Source organism: Triticum urartu, chromosome 3 (assembly GCF_003073215.2).
Source record: "Triticum urartu cultivar G1812 chromosome 3, Tu2.1, whole genome shotgun sequence".
Classification (NCBI taxonomy): Eukaryota; Viridiplantae; Streptophyta; class Magnoliopsida; order Poales; family Poaceae; genus Triticum; species Triticum urartu.
In genome coordinates, this window is record NC_053024.1 from 354264528 (window position 1) to 354281157 (window position 16630).

General features: G+C 45.6%; 1 long non-coding RNA gene across 1 annotated transcript; it reads left to right on the plus strand.

Annotated features, from left to right (window-relative positions):
• The first annotated feature begins 927 nt into the window (after window positions 1-927).
• On the plus strand, window positions 928-4738 carry LOC125543973. Its single transcript, XR_007299179.1, has 2 exons — window positions 928-4034; window positions 4425-4738. It is a non-coding gene; the product is annotated as an uncharacterized LOC125543973 (long non-coding RNA).
• Window positions 4739-16630: the final 11892 nt, after the last annotated feature.

Genomic DNA, 16630 nt, shown 5'->3' on the forward strand with positions numbered 1-16630 from the left:
TAGTAAAGTGGCCCGCCCGATATGCAGGCTATAATTTTATAAAGTTTTATCAGAATAATTATTTATTTATTTTTATCTAGAAAATCAGAATCAAATGTGATCACATTCAAAAATATGAGTCTTTTGCAATAATAATTTTCCTACTGTGCAATTTTTATTTTTATCATTTTCTCTATGTTTATTTGCTATTGTTGTTTAAGATTTGTCATATTAACCTGTTATAGTTGTAGATGTGTGTGCCTATAATTTCCTCAGTTATGTTTGAACATCTTAGTGAACAATTTTATTTTTTGAATTTGGTATATGAAGTAAAAGGGAATTTATCAACCATATATTCATTAAAATGGTTCGTGGTAGCTTTTTCTTCTTTTCACAAACACTGATTGAATTAAGTTATATAACTCATACTACTATTTGTGAAAAAAAATGTTATAACACGTGCAATACCGGAAGCAGGACCAACGTTGGCTCGTCTTCTCAACTAAGTAAAGTTTGCTCTAATCATGTCCATTATCCACAGTATTCGTATGAGCACGTATCGTTTCCCAAAGAAAGAAAAAAGTATAAGCACGTATTGTGGCTTCAGGGGTCCCACCAACACAAACCTTCATTTTTCTTCTTTGTTGAGTCTTCTATGTGTTGTCGGAACTCCTGGCCATTGAAAAGTTTAAGATTACCCATAGTAAAAATAATATAGGTGATAACATCACATTTATTTACGTGATGTGGCATGCAATTAATAATGAAGAAAAAGAGACATGTGGTAACATATCTAGTTACTGTAATATTACACATATCAACAAAAAATAGTCTACAATGTAACAAATGAAGTGATGCATGACACAACACATATATAATACCCATTGTGAAGATAATAATATAGACTAATAACATATGGATGTTACTAATCTTAAGTTACTCCCACTGTGAGCCAGCTTGGATCCACCGCATCTGAGGATCACCCCCAAGCTCCTCCTCGGTTTCCAACTTCGTGGTCCTTACCTGCACGCACCTCGTGGCTGGGACGGCGGTTGGTTTGGATTCCCGTGTGCCTCGTCGATCTCCCGGGCCGGTCAATGGGAGCAGGGACCTAATAGTAGCTGCATGATGCGAGCTCGTCGAACTCGACGGTTTTCCAGCCTGCGAAGTAGTGGATCTCGTTCCCCTTAGCTCCTGCGCGATTTTGGGAATCTTGGGGGTGTTGTCCGTCCCCAAACGCCGAGCCGGAGTGGTCATTGTTGTCCCCAAGCGAGGCACCCCGACGCATCGTCTTCAACCTCAAAAGTGGCAGCCCGTCTTCGGCATTGCATTCTTCCACCTACAGGTCCCCCGATCTCTCATCTCCCTTTTTTTATGTTTGTACGATTGGACCTATATACTTTAAGGTACGTACTGCTTGCTAGTGACAAATGTTACTATCCTGCATACTCGTTGTTGATTTTCATCCAGATTGACTTCTTGTCCATCTACAAAATGGCGATAGTAAGTTCTGGATGGCTAACACAGCTTAAGGCAAAATGTTTTTTTAGTTTATGTCCTTTCCACTTTTTTTCCAGGCTTGTGACTGAAATTGGTAGTGTTCTACCCCCTACAACCATTAATATTCACAAAGTTAAGGAAGTAATTAGTGTATTTGTGATTTTAATAACTGAATAGTAAAATTGGGCCTGATTGCAATATAATATATAACGATGCTTCGATGCTTTCACCATTGGATTGTACTATAGAATAGGCTTGAAATATCAGATGATATATAGTGTCGATGTTTGGTATTATTGAACTATTTCCATCAAATGCTGATGCATGTTTCCAATGCTTATGCGGAGTAGTACACCATATCCATGTACTTATGGTTATATAAAAGGCTGTTAAAATCCATCTAGTTCACGGCGGAGGAGACGGCCTCTGCCCCGACGAATCTTCAAGTCCACACCAATCTACTACCTCCGTTCCTAAATATAAGCCCTTGTAGAGATTCTAATATGGACTACATACGAAGCAAAATGAGTGAATCTACACTCTAAAATACGTCTATATATATCCGTATGTAGTATGTATTGCAATGTCTAAAAAGGCTTATATTTAGAAACGGAGGGAGTAGTTCATATGTATGGAAGTAGTGGCGCATGCTCTTTTAAATAAATCTTTTTGTATGCCTGACCAAATCATTTGTTTTGTATTGATCAGTGTATACCTGCACTTGACCTGAGTGCATGGACAACTCTTATGTAGTAAATTCCAAAAGAGATAATGGATGACGGTACCTTAGACTACAAAATTGATAATTTATAATTAGTTGAGTGAAATCGGTTTGGCTCTCCATATTTGATGTGTTGAAGCACAATATGTGTAGCACTACCAAGATTTGCTATTTCGGCCATTAGTCCGGCGGTACAATGGTGATTTCAATAATCCTGTAGTCTGTGGATGTTGCTATTCAGTAGGTTAATAACGTGAACTCCTATTTAAAAAACTAGTTTTATCTGTCCTCATATTTTTAATCATCCATTGAATATGAATGGAAAAAGGTGAAAATGCAGGTTAGAGAGGCGCACATCTATCTTAAGCACCTGGTAATTTTCAGGAATGGTTATGCGGATCAGACATGTTACGTATCTACATAACAAACTGAGTACACCTCGTTTTTTATTCTATTGTCGTTATAAACAAAAACCTTCTTTATCAATTCCTTGTGATGCTAAAAACAAATCTAAGTACATATTAGAAAGGAAGATGTAATATCAATAGAATTCGCATAATTTAATATTAGCACAACTAAACATTCATAGTCTTGAAAGTGGATTGCATGCACACATAATAAGTTAAATCCATGTTCTCATGGACTCTAAAGTAAACACAATTGTATGCCAATGCAAATTACTACTCCCTCCGTTCACAAATATAAGATGTTTTGGATATTTCAATATGGACTACATACAGACTGAAATGAGTGAACAAACACACTAAAACATGCTTATATACATCCAATTCACAAAAAAATTAGAACATCTTATATATGTGACGGAAGGGAGTGCAAAGTATATAGAGTATCTAGAATATATTCGTATTAGTTCAACTAAGGGGATTAAGTATGTAGTTTAGCACTTGCTACTGCCATGTTCTAGCTTGTGTTCCTTCTAGGCGCTTCCCTAATCCTCTTGTCTTCTGTTGATTCTTTTCTCCTATTTTTACATGTAGTCCTTTTTTTGGTTTTTCCTGTAGATTTTGAATCCCATTTGTTCACTAAAATTTGAATGTCAGTAACATAATTTCCCTGCTAGGCCTAGGCCAGCTTTAATAGAAAATTAATTGTGTTCAGATATGCTTATGGGGCATGGTAGCACCAAGGTGCTAGTGCATGTTCATTCAAACATATAAAATATGAACTTTTTTTCTTAGATGAGGGTACCTCATCATTGGTATCGTCAATGCTAAAATGGTCATGATTTTTGTCTTGTACCTTATATTTTGAAATATAAAGTAGGACATTTGTTTTTCTTAATTAGGAATGTAAAGTTTTGATATGTGTAAAGTGTTCTTTCAGGTACTCTTTTAAATTTGTTGTGGGTAAGAATTTTAACATGTGTGAAGTTTCTTCATAGTCTCTATCTAAATCATCTTCTAATGTAATTACATATGGACATACTTTCTTTTCGAATAGATTTGCCTGCAGTTTTTGGAAATTCCTAAAATAACAACAATTATTTAACACATGTAGAAGATGAGAAGTGAAATACCTGATCATTGAGAAGTATGTTCTCTGTAACCTTTTTTGCTTCATTCGTGACTTCTGTTCCTTGGATTTTCAGTATGCTTTACAAAGAACATGCTCGCATTATACTTTTGGTAACTATTTGAACTTGTTTTCCGATATGGATCCTGCTGGAGGTGGCTTGTTTTCGTGCAGAAGATGGTACCTGCTGGAGGTGTTGTTGTCGCTAGACGGAACTAACAATGTAGGTTGTGTCATTGCTGGCTAGAGTTGATCGGAAAATCCTCAATATTGTGTACAATGTTCTACAAGCACAATATTGGTAAGTGGAAGTAAAAGTAAGCGGCTTTCCGAATTGAGCTTAAACTTGTTAGTTGGGCATATTTTGGTAACACAAATATAAACTTATATATGTGCTATTAATTAGAGCAAAGGGAGTTCATGAAAAGGACGACAGGTGCATATGAACTTCCAGGTGTGCTACATAGTATTATTAATTAAAGAACATAATAGCTCTTAGGATAAAAAGAGGCGTGCATGCAAAGAGCGGTAGTATAGGTTTTAGATAATCAATCTAATACCTGCCTCGGCTTGGGTTGCCACTAACGCTGCATAGCGCAATGACAATTTCAATAGAGATGGTGGTCGCGCTAGGGCATCCTAGTTCTCTTTTACTGATCTGTCAGGTTCAACACCTGTGGCTGCCTGTCAGGTCCAACATCCGCGTCGAGCAGCCATGCGTCATTGCGATGGGAGAAGTCGGTCTTCAGTCCCTCATGGAGGCCATGCAGTTCATGGTGTACGTCTACATCCAGCCCGGTGCTTTGTGGACAGACTTCTCTCGAGGAAGTTTGAGTGCGTCGGTGTTGCAGGAATTCCTGAGTGAATCTTGAAGGGGGTCTTTCTTTCCAGTAAAGTATCTGCACGGAAGATAGCTCTCTATGTTATTTGATACACCAGATCTTTTGTGTATTTAGATGTTCATCTGTACTCTAATCTAGTAGTAATGAAACAATAGTTTCTTCTCGGATGCATGTTCTGCTTTCATGTAAGATGTAACATCAGATTGATAAGAAAAAAAACATGGTGCTTCATCAAATTCTATACGTTTTATAGAGGATTCATTAAAGAACAAAATAGGTATGGAGAAGAAAAACATGCATGCAAAGAGTAGTATAGCCTTCAATTGAATAGCTCGGGAGAATCGATCAACTTGCCTCTACTTGGGTCGCTAAAGAGCATCTCCAGCCGTTCGCCCCCCAGGGGGCGCGTAAAATCGCCGTCTGGGGGTGAGCTGGTGTCAAAATTGACGTGGGGCCGAGCAGGTTCTCAGCAGCCGGCCCTAGGGTCGCCCCAGACGCGGGTGTTTTTTTAATAAAAAATGAAATTCAGAAAATTGAACAAAATATTGGGCTAAGTTTGGCAAACTGGACATATATTCAACATTACATAAGTTATTAAAAAAACACAACTAAGGGGCGAAGAAGTCATTGAGCGCAGCGAAGTCGCCGACGTCGCCGCCATCCTCGTCGTCGGCGGTGGCCCTCTCTTCCTTGATGCGGCCGCCCCTGCTGGACCCTGCCCGGCGTCGTCCTGGCGGACCGGTGGCGGCGGCGCATCATCGTTGCTGTCGCCGAGGACGACGACGCCTCCCTCATCGCGGCCACGGCGTCAAGCGGCGAACTGCTCGTCGGCGCGGCACTGGCGCACTAGCTCCGTGCGCGCCCAGTCTTCACGCGCCCACTTCAGGGCCGCCGCGTCGTCGAGCTCCTTCTTGACGCCGCCGGCGAGCCCGGGCTCCGTCTTCACGGCGGCGAGCCCCGGCTCCGTCTTTGGCTTGACGTAGCGCGGAGGAGCCGAGGAAAAGGTGCGCTTGCCGCCCTCGTTGATGACGATGTCGGCGCTGCGGGTGCGCCGATGGAGCAGCGTTTCCACTGCGGGTTCGGCCTTGACGCCGAACACCGCTGGCGAGCCGGAGGAATGGAAAGAGGAGCGGGAGGAGGATTGAGAGGAGGAAGACGAGGAGGAGCCGAACCTCCTGGGCATCCATTGCCCGGCGCTCCGGGGAAGGGGGGCGGGTGATACGTCTCCAACGTATCTATAATTTTTGATTGTTCCATGCTATATTATATCTTGTTTTGGACATTATTGGGCTTTATTGTACACTTTTATATTATTTTTGGGACTAACCTATTAACCGGAGGCCCAGCCTAGAATTACCGGTTTTTGTCTATTTTAGGGTTTCGTAGAAAAAGAATATCAAACGGAGTCCAAACGGAATGAAACCTTCGGAAACGTGATTTTTGGAACGAATATGATCCAGAGGACTTGGACCCTACGTCAAGCAATCAACGAGGAAGGCACGAGGTAGGGGGCGCGCCTACCCCCCCCCCCCAAGCGCGCCCTCCACCCTCGTGGGGCCCACGTTGCTCCACCGATGTACTCCTTCCTCCTATATATACCTACACACCCCCAAACTACCAGATACGGAGCCAAAACCCTAATTCCACCGCCGTAACTTTCTGTATCCACGAAATCCCATTTTGGGGCCTTTTCCGGAGCTCCGCCGGAGGGGGTATCGATCATGGAGGACTTCTACATCAACACCATAGCCTCTCCGATGAAGTGTGAGTAGTTTAGTTCAGACCTACGGGTCCATAGTTATTAGCTAGATGGCTTTTTCTCTCTTTTTGGATCTCAGTACAAAGTTCCCGCCCTCTCTTGTGGAGATCTATTCGATGTAATCTTCTTTTGCGGTGTGTTTGTTGAGATCGATGAATTGTGGGTTTATGATCAAGTTTATCTATGAACAATATTTGAATCTTCTCTGAATTCTTTTATGTATGATTGGTTATCTTTGCAAGTCTCTTTGAATTATCAGTTTGGTTTGGCCTACTAGATTGATCTTTCTTGCAATGGGAGAAGTGCTTAGCTTTGGGTTCAATCTTGCGGTGTCCTTTCCCAGTGACAGTAGGTGCAGCAAGGCACGTATTATATTGTTGCCATCGAGGATAACAAGATGGGGTTTATATCATATTGCATGTGTTTATCCCTCTACATCATGTCATCTTGCTTAAAGCGTTACTCTGTGCTCTTGAACTTAATACTCTAGATGCATGATGGATAGCGGTCGATGTGTGGAGTAATAGTAGTAGATGCAGGCAGGAGTCGGTCTACTTGTTTTGGACGTGATGCCTATATACATGATCATACCTAGATATTCTCATAACTATGCTCAATTCTGTCAATTGCTCAACGGTAATTTGTTCACCCACCGTAATACTTATGCTCTCGAGAGAAGCCTCTAGTGAAACCTATGGCCCCCGGGTCTATTTTCCATCATATTGATCTTCCAATACTTAGTTATTTCCTTTGCCATTTATTTTACTTGCATCTTTATTTCTCTTTATCATAAAAATACCAAAAATATTATCTTATCATATCTATCAGATCTCACTCTCGTAGGTGACCGTGAAGGGATTGACAACCCCTTTATCGCGTTGGTTGCGAGGAGTTTATTTGTTTGTGTAGGTGCGAGGGACTCGTGTGTGGCCTCCTACTGGATTGATATCTTGGTTCTCAAAAACTAAGGGAAATACTTACACTGCTCTACTGCATCACCCTTTCCTCTTCAAGGGAAAACCAACGCAGTGCTCAAGAGGTAGCAGGGGGGCAGCAGGGTATACCTGCAGCGGGTCATTGCCGCCCTTGAGGTACTGGAGTACCTCGTGGAGGGTACAGCCGGGGGCGCCCCACCATAGGTGGCGCCCATCGCTGTTCTTGGTGCCTCCCACCACCGGCGCCCCGTTGGTGGACGCCAGCCGTTGCGCCTGCCGGCACTGGAAGTACGTTGCCCACGACGCCTGGTTGTCGGTGGCGTATTGGGGGAGGGCGCGCTGCTCCTCTGTCAGGGACGCCCGCATGCGGTCGACCTCGGCGGCAAAGATGGCGGGGCGCGCGTCGACGTCGGGCACCGAGGGGATGGGGGCGCCCCCGTTGTGGAGCCTCCACCCCGTCTGCCCGGCGCGCATGTCCGGTGGCGCCGGGATGTTCGCCTCGAAGAAGAAGTACGCCTCCCACTCGTGGAGCGAGCAGCAACCAAAACTGTTGGCCGCCACCGCGTCGCTGGGGAATCGCTCAGCCATCAGTTTGGGCTTGGGCAGAGAGGGAAGGGGAGGAACGTCGGTGGACGGAGAGAGAGGCAGAGCTCGGCGGCAGCTGGTGTGGCCAAAGGCGAGGGGAGGCGCTGGTTTTATAGCCCCGCGCCATGTGTACGCGTGGCGGGAGTGGAGGCATCGCCGCGCTGCCCGTGACGCGCCACCCGTGAGGAATCAATGGCAAGGATGATCGGCGGCAGCCTTGCATTGATTCCCCGCGGGAAACCGAGGCATTCTGAGGGAAGACGAGGCGCGTGTCGCTAACTCGGCGGGTCCGAGGGTCTTTCGCGTCAAAATCGCTCGCCCCGGCGCCCCCGGACGCCCCCAGCGCTAGGTTCGACCTGAGTCCGCCGCCACCTGTTTCCTCCCAAACCGGCGAAAAATGGTCTCCTGAGGGCCGATTTTTGGGCGTCGGCGCTGAATAATCGTCTGAAGAACTAACCACCCTGCGATCCACGGTGGACAAGGATGACGTGATTCTTGATAAGAGACCCAAATCCACCTCTTTCAAACCAGCAGATGAAATAGCTAAATTTCAAGTGCACCCGACGGATCCTAACAAAACAACTTCCATTGGAGCACAACTGGATCCGATGGTCGATACCGCACTATGAGTGTTCCTGCGTGAAAAGTGGGACATTTTCACCTGGCACGCTTCAGACATGCCCGGGATCCCACCCAGACTGGCTGAACACAACCTCAACATAATCAAGGGGTTTAAACCAGTCAAACAAACGCTGTGGCGATTCTCCAAAATCAAATGACAAGCTATGGGGGAGGAGCTAGCAAACTACTCGAAGCCGGATTCATTAGAGAAATCAAGCACCCGGATTGGCTAGCCAACTTGGTCCTAGTGCCAAAAAAGGATAAGTCTTGGCGCCTCTATGTCGATTTTAAAGACCACAATAAGGCCTGCCCCAAAGACCGTTTCCCATTGCCCCGCATTGACCAGATTATTGACGCAACTGCAGGACATGACTCATTGTGTTTCGTCGACGCTTACTCCGGATACCATCAAATTAAGATGCAAGAGTCCGACCAGGCCGCAACGGTGTTCGTTACCCCGTACCCGCCTTTCTATTTTAACACTATGCCTTTTGGGCTTAAAAACATTGGTGCCACCTACCAACGCATGATTCAAACATGTTTGGAAAACCAAATTGGCAAGACAGTGGAAGCATATGTGGATGACGTGGTCATCAAGACTAAACACGTCGAATCACTAGTGGACGATCTCTGCCTCACATTTGACAACCTTCGAACATATGACATATGGCTCAATCCGGAGAAATGCGTTTTCGGCGTCCCAGCCGGAAAGCTACTAGGGTTCATTGTGTCCAACAGGGGAATTTAAGAAAACCCAGCCAAAATCCGAGCCTTGTCACAATTGGCCATACCAATAGACTTAAAGCAGGTCCAAAAACTAGCAGGGTGCGTGGCATCGCTAAGCCGTTTCATCTCCAGATTGGGAGAAAAGGCATTACCATTGTACAGACTGCTTCGGCACACCGACATCTTTGAGTGGACTGATGCGGCTACAGCCGGATTGGAAGAAATAAAAGCTTTACTAGCAGGCAACCCGATCCTAGCTGCCCCAAGTGTTGGCGAGCCTATGTTGCTCTATATATCCGCAACTCACCAGGTAGTGAGCACCGTACTCATCGTCGAGCGAGGGGAAGAGGGGCATAAATTCCTACATAATCCAATGTATTACGTATCGAAGGTCCTTACACCATGTAAATCCCGATACCCTCACTACCAAAAGATAACTTACGCGGTCTTTATGGCATCCCGAAAACTCCGACACTACTTTCAAGAGTGTTTGATAACGGTGGCATCAGAAGTACCACTCGATGACATTATAAATAACAAGGATGCCACCGGCCGCATAGCCAAATGGGCCATTGAGCTCTTACCATTTGAAATAACATATAAGCTACGCCGAGCTATTAAATCTCAAGTGCTGGCCGACTTCGTCGCTGAGTGGACGGAAGCCGAACTCCCCAAAGAGTACAGTTCATACTCCAACTGGACCATGTACTTCGACGGCTCTAAAATGTTGGCTGGACTAGGGGCCGGTGTCATTTTGACATCCCCTACGAGGGACACAGTCCGCTACATGCTTCAAATCATGTACACGGACTCCAATAACACAACCGAATATGAGGCACTTCTACATGGTCTCTGAATGGTTGTCTACATGGGCATACAACGCCTAGAGGTGTGCGGTGATTCAAACCTCGCGATATCCCAGATAAATGGAGAGTTCGATGCAAAATATCCAAAAATGGCGGCATACCGAAATGATGTATTAAAAATATCGGCTCAGTTTGAGGGGCTTGAGTTTCATCACGTCGCTCGAGACAATAACCAGGCAGCAAACATCCTTGCTCGAATGGGCGCCAAACGCGACCCCATCCCACCTAATACCTTCATGGAAAGGCTCTTTAAGCCATCTGTGGTGTGGCAGGACGAGAGCGAATCTGCCAGTCCACCTGATCATACCCCCAGTAGCCGAACACAATACAGATATCATCCGGGGTTCGGATATCGCAATAACACCCTCTGATCATGAAATCACGGCTATTATCGCTCCATGGACTAAACCCTTCCTGGCCTACCTTAATAGGCAGGATCTTCCTGATGATCAAAAAGAGGCCCATCACATCGTCCGACGTTCTAAAGCCTACAAAGTCCACGAAGGTGAACTATACAAGAATAGCACTACTGGAGTCCTTCAAAGGTGCATCTCCGAAGAGGAGGGACGACAACTCTTGGCTGAAATACATGTTGGTCTGGCAGCCATCATGCCGCAGCTCGGGCCCTCGTAAGCAAGGCCTTCCGAACAGGTTTCTTCTGGCCAACGGCCCAAGCAGATGCACAAGCCCTTGTGCAATGTTGTGTGGGATGTCAGCTTTTCACCAATCAAAGCCATATGCCTCCCACTGCGTTAAGAACATTCCCCATTACTTGGCCTTTGGCAGTCTAGGGGCTAGACATGGTCGGACCCCTTAAAGGGGGAAGCCACAAAAAGAAATACTTACTGGTCATGGTGGATAAATTCACTAAATGGATAGAGGCCAAACCAGTAAAAACGGCTGAAGCAGGGCCGGTGATCGACTTTATATCCATTGTAGTACACCGTTATGGTGTCCCGCATAGCATCATCACTGATAATGGCTCTAATTTTACATCTGATGAGGTGAAGAACTTGTGTGCTAACTTGGGCATTAAACTCGACTATGCATCCGTCTATGACCCTCAAACAAACGGTCAGGTTAAACGGGCCAATGGCCGGATAATGAGCGGCATTAAACCCAGACCAGTGCACTCCCTACGGGAGTCAGATAAGCACTGGGTTGAGGAACTCGATTCCGTACTCTGGGGGCTGCGAACAACGCCTAATTGAACAACCGGATACACACATTTTTTCATGGTGTACGGTGCAGAGGTTGTCTTGCCCTGCGACATTATTCATGACTCACCTCGAGTGCGCATGTACGAAGAGACAGAAGCCGAGCTCGATCGGCAGGACGACCTAGACGACCTTGAAGAGGAGCGTGATGTTGCACAAGCCTGTTCCGCATTTTATCAACAACGGGCTAGGCGATTCCAAAGCAGAGAAGTGCGGGCCAAGACTTATAACTTTAGCGAACTCGTTTTGCGCCTCCTAGAGAAGAAGGATAAGCTCAAACCAAAATGGGAGGGGCCCTTCATCATAGATGAAGTTCTCACAGGAGGAGCCTATCGCCTTCGTAATGCATCAGATAATCGCCTTGAGCCGAATCCCTAGAAAGCTGCTCGGCTCCGACGATTCTACAGATAGTTCGGATGCATCCTTTCTGTTTTTCTAAATTTCCCTTTTTCTCTTTCTCTCCTCTTCTTTTTAGTTTTTCCTTTTCCCCATGGTATGTTCGGATCTGCTGAACTGTTAGGGGTACACATCTTTAAATGTATGCACCCCACTATGACTGGGGGCTTCCTTGACGAAGCTTACTACTAAAAGCTTATGGCTTACATTGTCTATGTCGTCTGTTATATACACTTTTTGCCATTATATGCACCTCTATGACTGAAGTTTTTGCCAAGCTGGGTTGCCTCGCTCCTGTGTTTATACCCTAGATTCCCGATTGTTCGGCTAGGGTGTAAAGGGAGCACCTCTGCGATTGTTACAGCCGGGTAATCCGGACCTGTACCTCAGACAGGCGAAGCCGAAAGCTAGCGTTCTTAAGAGAATAATTGGTCGGCAAAGAATCGATAGATCATTTACATTTTATAACCCTTCAAAATTTATACAATATAGGCTCCCCGTAATTCAGATCAAGGACTAATCATGCATAATTAAGCATGCCAACCTAGGGGAAGGTACCCTTAACGAAACTATTTTCCTTGGAAGACGTTTCTTACGTTCAAAAAGTAATATCACATAACTCCCTGAACAAATTTTGTCTGTTTGAGAAATATGACTGGATTGCCTGGTTTCTGGACATAGGGAATGTTTGTTACATTCCAAAATGGTATCCGGAAACACTCCACCTTCTTGGTTTGGAGGCCGAAGCCGAAAGTCTGTGATGACAAATTTTGACATGTTCGGTTGGAGATAAGTTCGACGATAAAAGTACATTGATACATAGAATCGAACGCCTACTCTTTATCTATGCCATCTATAAGACTGTCTAAACAATAGTCTTGTTGGGAGTACTTCGCAACTATCATCACTTGGTCATATACCAAGTTCACAGGAATCTCTTTTCCGTCGGGTCCCTGAGGTCCAACCGGGGCCATCTGGTTCGGATCGAGTCTAGTGTACCGTGTTTTCACCACCGCCCACTCCTCTCGTGCACCTTCCCGGCACGCAGCCGCCTTCCATAGCTCGAAACGGCGTCGGGCACCTTTGAACAGGTTCGCCAACCCCTCCATACTTTCTGGAGGGGCATCAGACGACCATAAAGCCTTCGCCATACTTTTCATAGCTTTCTGGGCTCGTTCATGCACCACAGACAGTTCCTTAAGCACGTTGCCTCAAAATTCGGATACTTCCTCTTCAGGCGACCGGTTAGCACACCTGCAACAACAACAAAGTTGTGTCAATCTGAACTATGGGATACTATAAATCCTTTGGATAGGTCAAAAGGTCATACCGAATATGCCGCCTTTCAACTTCATATTTTCTTTCTGTGCGGCCGATAACTGAGCCTTTAAGCTCTTTATCTCTTCGGCTTGTTTATCTTTTTCCTCTTCGAGCTTGTTCTTTTGATCGGTGGTCATTGTGTCTTTCTTCATCTCCGCCAGCTCCATGGTGACGACATTCAGCTTCGTCTGGTTTGTTTTCACCTCCTGGGATAGCGCATTGTTCTTCTCCCTAAGAACCTGCAGGTCATAACGATCCTTAAATCGGTTGGCCTAAACCGCTGAAAGTCTTGGGGGCTACTGGCACATATCTATTAAATTTGCACAAGCTATTACCTGCATATCCTTTGAGAATAGTTGCGTAACTCCGGCAAGTCTGTCCCGAGCTACCCGGATATATGCATCCACGGAGCTGAGGGCGGTGGATTCCTGTTTAGTAAAAACTGGAGCGCGCATGGCCTCTTTTAGTCGGTGATGATCCATCACGCTCTCCACCTCCGAATTCATGACAGATGCGTCATCCGAATCCTCGTGAGGGGGTGGATCCAGTACTGTATCAGCTCTCGTCCTGACTGACGAGCCCGGGGCCAAATTAGCCGATACACGGCTGGCAGGATGTTTGCCCATGGTTTGCCGTGTGCTCCTACTAACATAAAGGTGGAGGAGAAGTTTTACAATTTGATCTCATGCTTAGGCACATATCAAAAGACGTACCTCTTTGAAGACGGAGGGGGCTCGACGACGCTTCTGGTTTCCTTTCGTTTTGAACGATCACCCTGCGTAGAGGCCACTCTCGATGGATTACGGCTTGCGGAGCACCGATCCTATAAAACATATTTTAGTGTGAGGGGAAGGGTGTAAACATGGGCTCCTTTTTGAGGAAGTTTCCTGAATACTTACGACGGAGAAGGGATAAAGGCGCAGGTAGTCAGCCGTAATTGCCAGCTCCGAGCCATCAAGGCTTGCTTGATAAAGTACTCCATCATCGAACTCTATGTATATATCCGGATCCTCGCGGAAGCCAGGGTCTTCATTGCGAGCGTGATCCTCTGGCTGTGGGGAGGGACAATGAATGTTCTCGACCTCCTTCCTCCATGACTATTTTAAGACAACATGAATAATTTGATTAGCATACCTCGATAATGAGGTGGAACAGTGCTGATAATCAAAAAACTTACCCATTCAATTGGGTTGTACATGGAAAAGCCTTCTCGACAGTTTAAGCGAAGGAAGTCTTCTTTATCCCCCTTATACAGATCGACCAGGATTATGGCCAGTTTGGCTGGGGTATCTGGGCCCTTGCGTCTGTAGCGAGATGTGTCGTGTTCTCCATTATAACATCATAAAGGAGTTACTCTAGACTGAAGGGGTTGAATACATCGTTTTATTGTGATGGCCATGACTTCGATCATCGAGAGCTCGGAATGAGCTAGTAATATGACCTTGCTGACCAACCTCTTTACTTCCGCACCGTCTTCCTCCTTGGGACTCCGGGGGCACCAATTGAGGCATTTATTCAAAGGAGCACTAGAGAATTCAGGGAGGCCGCGCCAAACTGGGTCCGGAAGGGGGACGTCCTCAATATAAAACCATTCCAAAGACCATTCTTGTGATACCTCCTTGGGAGTTCCGATAGGGTAGTCTGATCCGGCTATGCGCCATACTTCGGCGCCGCCCACTTCAAATATGGAACCCCCTCGATGGCAAGGGACGAGGCGAAATAACTTCCTCCATAGTTTGAAATGGGCCTCGCAGCCTAGAAACAGTTCGCAGAGAGCGACAAAGCCTGAGATGTGTAGAATCGAACCTGGGGTGAGGTTTTGCAGTTGGATTTTGTAGAACTCCAACAGGCCCCTGAGAAAGGGATGGATCGGAAATCCGAAGCCCCGCAAGAGAAACGAAATGAAGCATACCCACTCCTCCTTGTTGGGGTTGGGGAAATTTTCTGCTAGCACGTCGTTGCCAATCGAGGCCAATCCCGCTCGCATAGGGACTAGATCTGCGAGAGGGAGATATCCTTGTGTCTGAAGTCGACTCAGCTGAAGATGGGACACTGAGCAGCTCCGCCAATCACCCTCTTGAGGGCCATGAGGGCGCGAAGAAGAACTGGGAGCATTAGCCATGATTTGAAGTTTTCCGTGGCTAGTTCTGATGTTCTCTGCATGATGTGGACGACACTTGGGGATCTAACCTCTTTATATAGGCACCATCCCGATGTGGTCAGGGGTTTATTTATAAAAAATACTATGGACCATTCGCATTCGCCCGGCGCATGGAAGCGAGGCAACGATAGGGAAGGAGTCATAAAGGCAGAACATGAAAGTCAGGGCCGGACTGTTATCCGTCCGAGGTATAATGAAGAACCTGCCTTGCAAAAGCCGAGGACATAAGCTGGATACTACATCGTCAATTGATGGCAAGTTTGGGGGCTACTAAGGGAGTCTTGGATTAGGGGGTCCTCGGGTGTCCGGGCTATTTGATAAGGGCCGGATTGATGGGCTGTAAAGATACAAGCAGAAGACTTTACCTCGTGTCCGGGTAGGACTCCTATATGTGTGAATGGCAGGATTGGTGTTCGGATATGTTATTTCCTTCCCCTACAAACCGACTCTGTAGAACCCTAGACCCCTCTGGTGTGTATATAAACCGGAGGGTTTAGTCCGTAGAGGCAATCAAAATTCTCATAGGCTAGACAGCTAGGGTTTAGCCATTACGATCTCGAGGTAGATCAACTCTTGTAACCCCTATACTCATTGAATAGAATCAAACAGGACGTACAGTTTTACCTCCTTTAAGAGGGCCCAAACCAGGGTAAACATCGTGTCCCCATCGTCCCTTGTTACTATTGATCCTTAGACACATAGTTTGGGACCCCTACCCAAGATTTGTCAGTTTTGACACCGACAGCCGCCTTGAACTATCCCGGACAATGCAGACTTGCTCTTCAACTTGTTGGATAATGTGTGAACTAATGAGCGTTCGTTCCCCAGTTTCTAAAGAATTCAGAGGGGTTTGGCACTTGTGTCCATATAGCACTTCGAAGGGTGCCATCTTCAAGCTAGCTTGATAGCTGTTGTTATAAGAGAATTGATCATAAGGGAAATATTCTTCCCACTTCTTGCCTAAAGAGATGACACAATCCCGAAGCATGTATTCAAGAATTTGATTGATCGCTCGACTTGGACTTGGAATTGGGGTTTGTAAGCCGTGCTCCAGGTTATATGAGTTCCCATTGCCTCTTGGAAACTATCCCAGAACTTTGAGGTGAATATACTGCCACAGTCTAAATAGATTTCCTTCGGAATGCCGTGAAGGGTTACAATTCTAGAGATATACATGTTTCCCAATTGACTAGCAGTGATCTTCTCCTTAACTAGCAAAAAGTGTGCAACTTTCAAGAATTGGTCGATAATGACAAAGATAACATCGGTACCTTTCTGTGACTTGGGAAGGCCAGTGACGAAGTCCATCTGAATCTTATCCCATTTCCATTCAGGAATAAGGAGTGGTTGCAGAATGATACGTCTCCAACGTGTCTATAATTTTTGATTGTTCCATGCTGTTATATTATCATTCTTGGATGTTTTATAATCATTTTATATCATTTTTGGTACTAACCTATTGACATAGT